Here is an 11,619-nt window from a genome sequence, read left to right on the forward strand (position 1 = left end):
CCCAAAAATATTAATTCTCGCGAGAACTAAGGGCCTAAGTCATAGTGACGTATGTTAGAGAGGCAGTCACCAACCACGTGGAGAAATTTAACACTTGACCGACTTTGCATATAAGGGGGTGTATCAGCATGCTGTAGCACATACAATGGTAAACCATTGAGTTGTTAGCCAATGGGAAAGGAAAACCTATGACTGAAGAAAAACTATTCAATGAGGGTTACATAAGCCAAGTTCACTGCTAATTGTGCGAGTGTTTAGCTAGTCCCAGAATGATGGGGCATTTAGAACAGGTGTTGTAAGTATTCCATTATGCAATAGAAATGTCAACTGAGAAGGGGTTAATATGGATAATCCCAGTGTGCACATATTAATTGCTATACAGTTAGATAACATGACAGGTCAAAAGTTAGATAGTTCACTGAGCAACCAAGTTGGGGTAATGTCGTTTGGTTAATTTTGGTTTGTCAAGTCAAGAAAAAACCTTAGGCAAATTTAACATAATCTAGTCAAGTCTGAACACAAAGTTGCTCAGAAAATGTCTAATAATAAAAATTCAGTAAAGTAAGATGTGAAATTGATGCCCATTGAGCAAATATGTTTGAGTTGATTAGTAAGTAATTTGAAAAAGAAAAGATATAGTTGATGCATACATCCTTTCTGTCAATTTGCAAAAGTACATTGGTCAACTATCATAAAACACATCTACTCCATCTTTTAGTGACATTAATTACAACAATAAAATTAATGGACCATTTTAGTGGCATTAAATTACTTTATTTCTGATTAGCTATCTTCTTGTGTTTGGTCATGTGGATCTGTTACAGCACCATCTAATTTTGAAGTCTGGAGACTTTGTTGGTATCTACAACTCATGTATTGGAACAATAAGTTTTAACCAGTTTATTTTGGGCTCTTCTTTATACGTCTGGCTCTTCTTAATTTGGAATTGCAAGAAGGCAATTTGTTGCCAAGAAAGAGAATGCAAGGATTGGGTTAATCTGAATTTGTTTTCATTTTGTTATTATATGATTTCTATTAGGCACAATAATGCTTTTCTGAAGATTGATAGGCTAATCAGTGATTCAATGGTAAAATAAAAATGAATAAAATGAATTAAAAAGCTCCTGGAGACTCAAATGGTCATGTCGTTTTTCCAGTTTTGGATCATGTATGCTTTGCTGCATTTCTTGATTTACTTATCCAATCTTCGTCATTATGGTCAGATAGATTGCTAAATAATCCTCCGTGTGCCAAAAATTACGCTGACAACCATTTTAAGATTGTCAGTCCGGCTCGCAATGTGGCGTATTTGCGTGTACTGGAAGCTACATGTGTTAATGCACAGGACCCTGTTCTTTGCAGACAGAAAGAACATGTACACACGGTTCCACCTGTTTCAGCTAAACAAATTAAGTGATAGCCATTCGTTAGTTCATTCCTCAGGGTAATGCCTTGACCAATCAGAGTCAAGCCGCCTGGTTTAAAATTTCAAACAATGCTTGGCAGTTAACTGTCAGTCACCATTAACTGGTGCATTCTCCATAGCAATGTCTCTACCAATCAGAGTCCACTTGCCAACCAATCAGCATCATCTTCTCATACCATATAAAGCTTCCCCTGACATTGGTATTCTTGCGATTGTCCTGATGAGTGCAAGATGAAAAGCTTCGACAAAATGTATTTTTTCAGCAATACCCAATTTCTGTACTGCCAAATGATTATTTGTAAATCATGAAGTAAAGATTACCTGATGATGACCTTTTGTCCTTTAATGCTTGGCTTTTCAAAGCCTAAGAAAAGACTGAGGAAGAGAATTCCATTTCTAGGAAAGATGAATTATAGTAGATGACTATGGCATGAGTGTGAATTAACTATCAACATTAGGTTTGGTCAATTTAGCAATAGATGGAAAAGCTATAGGAAGAAAGCAGCATAGCTAACGATTAACTACAAAGTAGTTTTCATATATAATATATATATATAAAAATTGCATCCAATTATTGTTTTGTTAATGAGCAACTAATTTGTATAACACCTATGTGTACTATTAATAGATATGTAATTATGGTTGTCTGTTCACTAAATATGCTTCATAGTTACTGAAATGTGGTGTAATGTGATGTTCGTCCTCCTTTTGAAAGCATGAGAGAAATCCAATGGAAACACGTGAGAAATTAAGTAGCTCAGTATCAGAGATATACCTAGATATTAGGACCAGCGAAGATAGTCTTAGTACCAGTGGAAGCCAAGACTCACTCACAAGACTAATTTAAATATGGAAACTGAAATATTTCAGATTGAAAAGATAGAAAAATGTAAGTGATTTCCACAGGTTACAGATACATTATCTTCAACTAACAAATTACTTTGTAATTATGTCTTGCAAGTTCATGGTGAAGAGATTCTGATAACTGTCTGTGTCAGATTTATACAAGCACCTGTAAACTATACTACAGTATGGTATATTTGGGTATTTGATCAATACTTTTCAAAGGTGATGATACAGAAACAACATGTAAAAATGTAACAGATAACTTGATTGTCATATTCTAGTAACACATTCTAAAAACAAAAATAATTTTTATAAAGGGTTATTGGTTAAAAAATGTTATTATTAATGTATACATTTCAGACTGAATTTTGCACAACAGCACACCGAGACATTTTGCATTATACAATTTTCCTTCAGAAGGTCAGAAGAGAATCCTAGTGTCTACTACAGATTAAGCATTCTAAATGTAATAGTTACTCTTTAAGAAACTATTTTTCTCCCCATGTTAATTATAAAATGCATGAGAAAATGGAAGAGCAAAATGGTTAGAAAGTACGAATAGATTTTCAGCCATTCGTAATGCTTTCTTTTTTGCAGTCTTTTTCCCATCAAAAAGTTGCTGATGAAAAGTATCACTTGGAAAAAATGATGAAGGCTTAACTAAAGGCCAGGGAAGAGAAAATCAAGAAGGATTGTATGAGCAGGATATCCATGTGTGAGGAATTAGATTGAAATTAGAAGTGATTCCTAATCTCCATCAAGGATATTTTTTGTTCATTAAGCTAACACATATTCCAGATGTCACCACAGTATTCTGTAGTCTTGTGTCAAATTGGCAATATAAATTAAAGATTGGATTACATAGGAATGAGGTAGGGATGGTGCAAAAGCTGAATCTATTTGTTTGGGGTTAATAAATATGAAGGTAACTGTTACTCAATGAGAGTATATGGTAGACTACTGTTTGGTGGGGGAGAAATAGATCTGTAGAAAATTTAGAAAAATATACAAAAATAGATCCAGAATAATAGGCAGTTTTAATTATGCAAATATAGACAGGTGTATAAGTAATTTAAGTTGCAAATCAAGAGATGGGGTAAAAATCAACTTCAAGGATGCACAATGGGTGTCGGAGGATAGCCACCTGTTATAAACCATGTTCTGTTTTCTTTTCCAATGAAGTCAAAATCAGACAAGCCACGTGGCAGACAGCCAATGCAAAACCGCTGGCTTTATACCCTACTGAAATTGTGTTTTGCCCAATGTGTCCAGGGTTGCTTTTTGAATGGACAAAGAGGTAGTGCTGGATCTGATTCTAGGAAAGGAAGTGGAACAAGTAGGTGTTGTAAAGGTTGGGGAACATCTAGGAAACAGTGATCACAACATAATTAGTCTTGATACAAAAACTGAAAAGGAGTGGGAATAGACAAAGATAAAGGTTCTTGGATGGAGAAAAGAGTTGCTTTCCCTCTGAAATCTCCTCTTCAAACATCTCTGTCTCTCTTTCCTTTTAAGGTGCTTCTTTAAAAGCAGTTTCATTAACCAAGCTTTTAGTCATCTGCCCTAAGTAGAGCCACTAAGGTAATAATATCTGGATTACTACTTGAGCCATGAGCAAATTGACAAAGTAAATAAGAGTTGAATGCATGGCTTAAAAATTAGCATGGGAAAAATTGGTTTTGAATAGGGATGGCTTAAACTAAATGGGGGAGGGGGGGAAGAGGTGCACATGAGGGGAGATTTGGAACATTAAAGAGAGGGGTAAGCCAATAGTGCAGAGTAGCAATGTGGGTGACAGGGAGGGACAGAGCTTAAGAATGCACCAGTTAAAAAAAAGGTCACAGGGAAAGCAGGGCTCAGGATATTTAGAAATCCAAAAATAAATGTTGAGGCAACAGTAAAGTGTATTGATGTGGATAAAAATAAGCTGAGTGGGACGGGAAGGGACAGACAGTTTAACAGTAATAATGCATCCATGAGTAAGGTCCATGTAGGGAATACTAGTAAAAAAAATTGAAATAATTTTAACTGAATATGTGGAGTATCCACAATAATATACACAGACTCGTGGCACAAATAGAGATAAATGGTTGAGACCTAATCATCATTACAGAGACATGCTTACAAGGTGACCAAGGTTGGGTAATAACTATTCCAGGGTACACATTTTGAAAAGGCAGACAGAATGGAAAAGGAGAAGGGGTAGTCTTGATAATAAAGTGTGACATAAAGATATTAGTGAGAAAGGATCTTGACTCAGAAAATCAATAAGTGGAATCTGTTTGGGTGGAGATTAGGAATAGCAAGTCAGAAAATGCTGGTGGAAGTAGTTTATGAGCCCTTTAACAGTAGTTATACCTTTGAACAGAGCATTAAGCAACAAATTATTTATGTGTGTAACAAAGGTAATGTAATAGTTGTGAAGGTTTATATCTTTACATCTTTATATAGACTGGATAAGTCAAATGGCAAAGGTGGCCTGGAAGATGAGTTTGTAGAATGCTTTTATGACAGTTTCCTGGAGCAATCTGTTGTAGAACTAAATAGAGATAAAGCTATTTTAGATCTGTTATTGCTCAATGAGGCTGGGTTAATTAGTAATGTCACAGTAAAAGATCCACTGGGAAATTGTGATCATAATACAATTGAATTCCACACAAAGTTTGTAAATGACATACTCCAATTAAACAAGAATCTTAAACTTACCAAATACATAGGTATGATTAGTAAAATAAGGATTGGGAATGGTTTAGGAATCAGAAAAAGGACACCAAAAAGTTGATTTAAAAAGGGAAAAAATAGAATGAGGGTAAACCAGTCAGGAATATTAAAAAACAGATTGAAAGAGTTTTCACAAGTATAAAAAAGGAAGAGAGCAGCTTAATTAAACTTTCATCTCTTTAGAAGCAAGGACGGCATGGGGAATGAGGAAATGGCAGAGATATTGAACAAATATTTTGTCTGTCTTCACAATGGAAGATACAAGTTATATACTAGAAACAGAGGGTAACCTAGAGGCTAATAAGATTGAGGAAATTAAGGCCATTAATATCAACAGAGAAAAAGTACTGGAGAAATTTAAGGGACTAAAATCTGACAAATCCCCAGAACCTGGCTGCCTACATCCTAGGGTTCTACAAGAGAGAGCCAGCACATTCACCATCTCTGCGGCTATGATCTCCCGAAATTCCTTAGATTCTGGAACAGTCCAGCAGATTAGAAGTTAGCAAATTACTACTATTCAAGGGAAGGAGAGAGAAAATAGGGAACGACTGGCCAGTTAGCCTGACATCACTCATTGGGAAACTGCTGCAATCTATTAAGGAAATCTTAACAATGCACCTAAAACATAGTGTGATGAGAACAAGTCAATTTGATTTAGTGAAAGGGAAATGGTGTTTGACAAATTTATTAGTTTTTTGAGGATGTAGCTAGCATGGTAGACAAAGGGGAACCAGAGAATGTAGTATACCTGGATTTCCAAAAGGCATTGGATAAGATGCCACAGGAAAGGTTAATACACAAGATAAGGACTCATGGAGTTGTTAGTGATATATTAATATGGATAGAGGATTGGTTAATGTACAGGAAGCAGAGAGTAGGGATAAATAGAGCATTTTCAAGCTGACTAGTGGAGTGCTGAGGACCAGTGATGGGGTCTTGGCTATTTACAATCTATATTAATGATTTATACATTACCCTGTGTCTCTTTGTCCCCAATTTTGCTGATGATACAATGCCAGGTGGGAATGCAAGTTGTGAGGAGGAATACAAAGAGATATAATCAGGTTAAATGAGTGGGCAACAAGATGAGAGATGGAATCTAATGTGGGGAAGTGTGACATTATTCACTTTGGTCATAAAAATAGAAAAGCAGAATATTTTTTTGAAAGGCGTGAAATTGTAAATGTTCAGGCAGACTAGGGTGTACTTGTACAAGAAACACAAAAAGTTAGTATGCAGGTAACAGTAAGCAATTAGGAAAGAAAATGGCATGTTGGCCTTTATTACAAGGGGATTGGAGGACAAGAATAAAGAAGTCTTGCCACTATGGGGCTTTAGTGAGAGCACACCTGGAATACTGTGTGCAATTTTGGTCTCCATATTTAAGGAATGATATACTTTCATTGGAGGCAATACAGTGAATGATCACTAGATTGGCCCCTGGGATGACAGAGTTGTCCTTTGATGAGATGCCATGTAAACTGGGCCTATACTCTCTGGAGTTTAGAAGAATGAGAGGTAATCTTATTGAAACATACAAGATTCTAAAGAGACTTCACAGGTTAGATACTGATACATTGGCTGGAATTTTCCACTCCTGTTGGCGGCGGGCATCATGGCAGGTGTGAGCGGACAATGAAGGGGTGGGGGGGAGTGGCGTTGTGGTAGGGTTGGAGAGTGAGAGATGCAGCCATGCGATTGGGAAAGCTTGTCAAAAGGTGAGCATTCTTCCATAGCTAAGACTGTTCACCAGTCTTCATTGACACGCTTGGAGTCGGACCTCTGAAGCATTTCTGCCCACTCAAGCAACGCAAAAGCATGAATCTGCCACCAAATGCTCCAGAACTTTTCACCCTCAGGTGCAGACTGCAAATTAATGTGCATTAGGGGGCTACAGAACAATTAGACGACTGGGCAAGTTGCACAATCCCCTTGCGAAAGGTGGCCATGGCACGGTCACTGGTGGAGGTGCTCACAGCCCCTTGCAATGACTTTATTAAGGTGTGGACCAGTATCCATTATGGTTCAATCTAACAGTGCAGCCTTGCACTGCGGGTTAGGAGAATGCCTGCACCTGAGCTGAGAACACAGCATGCAGTCCAGTGGCCGAAGCTGCCACCAATCAATCAAGTGGAGTGGGGCAGAGGTGGGTGGGGGTTTGGACAGCCACTGGCCATCCAAGTGGTGGTCAGTACTCTCCAGCATGCATGAAGAGGCCTTGAGAATTAACCAAGAGAAGTCCTTAGGGCACCTATGCTAACCCACACATGTCTCTTGTTGATCCTGCAGGAGGAGATAATCAGGATCATGCTTACAGGGAGCAGAGAAAAAGGAGAAGAGTGCGATAGAGGTGCCCAGCTCACCCATGAAAAGAGCACCACCCTCAAGATCAAGGTGCAGCAGGGCCTCCTGCATATATAGCTGAAAATCTACAGAGAGCAGTCACTCGTAAGTGCCTCGCTAGGCCCAGGGTCTATAAACGTTGCTTGTCATTCCTGAGAACCAGTGTTGCCGAAGACTGCACGTCTAGGGAACTGTGACATGGGGACATGGAGGGTATCCACTGCCAGTGGTCGTGAAAGTGACTGTGGTACTCAATTTCTATGCCAGTGGTTCCTTCCAGGGCTCCACAGGTGACCTGTGCAGGATCCCCCACACACAAGGGTTACCCACAGATGATGTGGCTGATGACGTCCGTGCAGTGGCCTCAGACTGCAGCAGAGACACGGTATGATGAGGCTTATGCTGCAACCCGGACTTTGGTGAAGCAAATGATAGACATCTTGAAAATGAAGTTCTGGTGCCTCAACAGGCCTGGTGGAGCACTGCAATACAGTCCCCATAGTGTCGCATATCATCATCACTTGCTGCACACTCCACAACCTGATGCTGTGATGGGGTGAGGCCCTGGCTGAGGAGGAGCTGGAAGAACTGCATGTCTCCTCTGATGAGGAGGACGTTGAAGAGGGTGACGGTGATGAGGTCTTCAAAGGCGAGGATGCGGCGATGAGGCCATCACACTGGCCAGACGAGGCAAGCGCACTCGTGAGGCCCTTGTGGCCGCAAGATTCGTGGAGGATGATGCTGAGGCGAGGACAGTCCTGACATCCTCACCTTGTATCTGTGAACGTTTGACTCCTGTATGCTTGTGCTTGATGGCAGCGCACTTACCCTCAGTGCTCAGGCTCCTGTCATGGAGACGCAGCAGAGGCCCTAATAGTCGCAAGATTCCAGGGAGATGATGACGACACGCAGTGAGGACACTCCATAGATCTTCACATAGCCTCTGTGAATGTCAGACTCTTGTCTGGCTGAGGGCAGCTCACTTGCGCTCTGCGATCAGGGTCATATCATGGAGACACAGCTATGAAACTTTAAATGCACCTGATCCTTTGCCAGCTTTCAGCACCTGTCGCATTCAGGACCACACCGTCACTGGACACAGATACTGAAGAGATGGGGGGTGGGGGGCAGCCCAACCTCAAAGATGCTGAGAGCTCACCGAGGGAATGAGAGAACTCTGAGGCCTGCCCAGGACATTCTGGCAGCAATGACAAGCACCATCGAGGTGCAGGCATCACTGATGTGTCCAGTGAGTGTGAAGCCGGACCATCACTTTGGTCTGAAGGTTACACACTGCACAGGAAAGAGGCCCTGGACTGAGACACCTGCCTTTATCTTGTGCAGGAACCAAGGTTTCACATCTGAGTGACACAACCACAGCTCAACATCACAAGGAGGCATAGACAAGAAGACATTCTTGGGAGTTTATTTATAATAGTGAACATTATGTACAAGTGATTAAGATCTGGGCCTACACGGTGCAACTATATCTTAACCTTCCTAACCATGCTGCTATGTCTTGGTGCTCCCTGGACATCCACAGCGGAGGTGGAGGCAGCCTGCTGACTGCTACGCCCTGTTGTCTGTGATAACATTGGCGGATGTCCTCCAGAGGGCCGAGAACCGAAGGGCCTCGGCCTGCTTTGGGTATCCTGCTGTGGGCCTGGAGCACCCTCCTTGGCCTGTGGAGCTGGAGTTGATGGGGTCACAGGAAGAGGTTATTTAGATCAGCTGGACATTCCTGGAGTCACCTGGGTAAATGGCTCAGGCTCAAGCTGCTGGTCCTCCTCCCTATGGGTGCCTGACAGCAATCCTTGAGTGTTTCACAAATAATTTTTTTAAATAGTTTTCACAGAGGAATGAGAGGGGGAGAGCTTTCACATGGGTCTCCTGTGATATACAACATGATTCAATGACACTGTTTCGAACCTGGTGGTATGATTAAGTAGTTCTATGTTAAGATTCAGATGGATTTATGCAAGGTGTGAGCTTTTAGAATTAAAGATAGAAATACTGGAGGAGAATAAACCTTACAGTCTTGCCATGGCAGCTCTAATTTAATCCCAATTCTAGGGTTGTTTCTTCATATCAATAAACCATTAATTCAAAAGTAAGTACAACATTCCTTTTAAGCATCTCTATTTATTCTAGATTAATGACCTTCTAGGGCATTGTGTTCCATATTCTAACAATCCTTTATTGACAAGAATCTTTTTCCTGGATTTGTTGAACTCAAAGTGTAACATGATCTTTTAGTTCTGGATTCCCTCACGACAGGAAAATGTTGTTACCTGTCTATCCCAACTATACCCTTCGTGATCTTAAACATTTCAGTCAGATCATCTCTTAGCTACCACATCTCTGGGAAATATAACCCAAGCATGTTTCATCGTAACTCAGTCCTTTCATGTCTGCTATCATTTTGGTGCATTACCACTGGATGTTTTCCAAAGCCCGTATGTCCTTCCTAATCTAGGGCACCCTCAACTGAACACAGTATTGCAAGTGAGGTCTGACTGGTCCTCTATATATTGTAGCACTTCTTTTCTTTTCTATTTTATGATGTCCAGAAACCTATTTGTCTTTTTGATTGCTTTTAATAACTTGCATACTTGAATCCAAATATCTTTGTTCATTTTCCCCTCTTCCACTATGTCTTCCTCAACTTAGACTGTATTCCCTGTTCTTATGTCTCAAAGTGCATTTCCTTACACTTTGGATTAAAATGTAATTGCCATCATTCTGCTTAGTCATTTGATCTGCCCACATCCTTTGTACTTTTTTTTAAACAGTCGAATTTGCCTCTTTAGGGAAGTATATCCAAGTTTTTAGATATCAAAATCCTGGTCATTCTTATATGAAGTGCAAAGGTGAAGTCCTAGCAATGATCCTTGGAGGGCATTACTTCACTGCCCATCAATCTGAGAAATACCAATTGGATACATAAGACTGGAACGAAGAGAGGGCAGTCCCACTGAACTGGACAACAGAAAAAGGTATTAGAGGAGAACAATGTAAATGTGTCAAAGGCTGCAGAGAGGTCAATAAAGAGATGACAAAGAACTATTATCATATACAATACTGATCTTAACTCATTAAAGTTCAGGCAATGCAATTAAGGACAAAAATGTCACATTACCCAACATCTCCAGAAAAAATCCCTCTCATGTTAATGCAACACCTTCCTAATAGGAACTACTGGTAGTGATCTAAGCAGAACACCATAACTGCTGGCCTTTCCAGATCCCAAGATTTCACAAGCTCTGTGAAACATTGTCATTCCTGTGTTTAATCACCTCTTGTACCTTACACTAACCACTTTGCAGTGAAGTTGGTCACATGGCCTGGCTGCCAACAAATTGTCTATGTAGACCCTTCAGCCAAGCAACTACAGAGCACCAGCATTGTTCCAAGAGAATGGCTGGGTGCTGCTCAGGGTTTTAACTAATGGCAGTCACTGCCAGTTCACCTGCCACCTACATGAAACTGCCATACCCAAAATCGTTTACTCTTCTCCAGTTGTGACAAATAAAGTTTTTGAGACTTTAGAATAACTTCTCATATAAATCCTGATGACAGGCCAAGAATAAAATGACAATCCCAGAAGGATCCATTGCCATTTAAGTTCTTCCTGTTGGAGCCCACTTGCAGCCCAGAAGAAATACTATAAATAAATACCGGTACTGCCTGGGCTGAAAAAGCCAAAATGCTATAATTGTCATGTTATTTAACAGCTTTGCAGTGAAGCTAATAATAACAAGTCTGCACAGGAAATGTGATCTATTGGACAAGAGAATGCACCTTATTAATCTTTGGCTGGAGCTACTAACCTGCATAACTGTCCAGGTTCACCAGTTTTAATAAGAGTAGAAACCAAGTAGGCACTTTACAAGTGTTTGCTTTGGAAAGAGACTTTGTACACCCTGTCACATTTCAAAACCAATAACAGCCCAAACATTCACAAAAATGTTATTGCTAAAAAAGACATGCTATTGAAGTTTTTCCTCTTGCACTCATCAAGACAGACAAAAAGAATGTCAAATTTCAAAGGGAGCAATGATTTATACTGCACAAGGAAAGGAAACTGATTGGTTGGTAGAGGCATTGCCATGGAGAATGCACCAGGGAATTATTGTTCCCCTAAGCTTTTTAATTCAAAAAGAGTGCAATGCCTGAACATGTTCCGTCTGCCTGCAGAGGACAGGTCCCTGCATACAAATATATGTAGCTTCTAGCAAGGGTGCTAATTATGAGCCCGACGATAATCTTAAATAGGTTGT

This window comes from Cetorhinus maximus, chromosome 3 (assembly GCF_964194155.1).
Source record: "Cetorhinus maximus chromosome 3, sCetMax3.hap1.1, whole genome shotgun sequence".
Taxonomy (NCBI): Eukaryota; Metazoa; Chordata; class Chondrichthyes; order Lamniformes; family Cetorhinidae; genus Cetorhinus; species Cetorhinus maximus.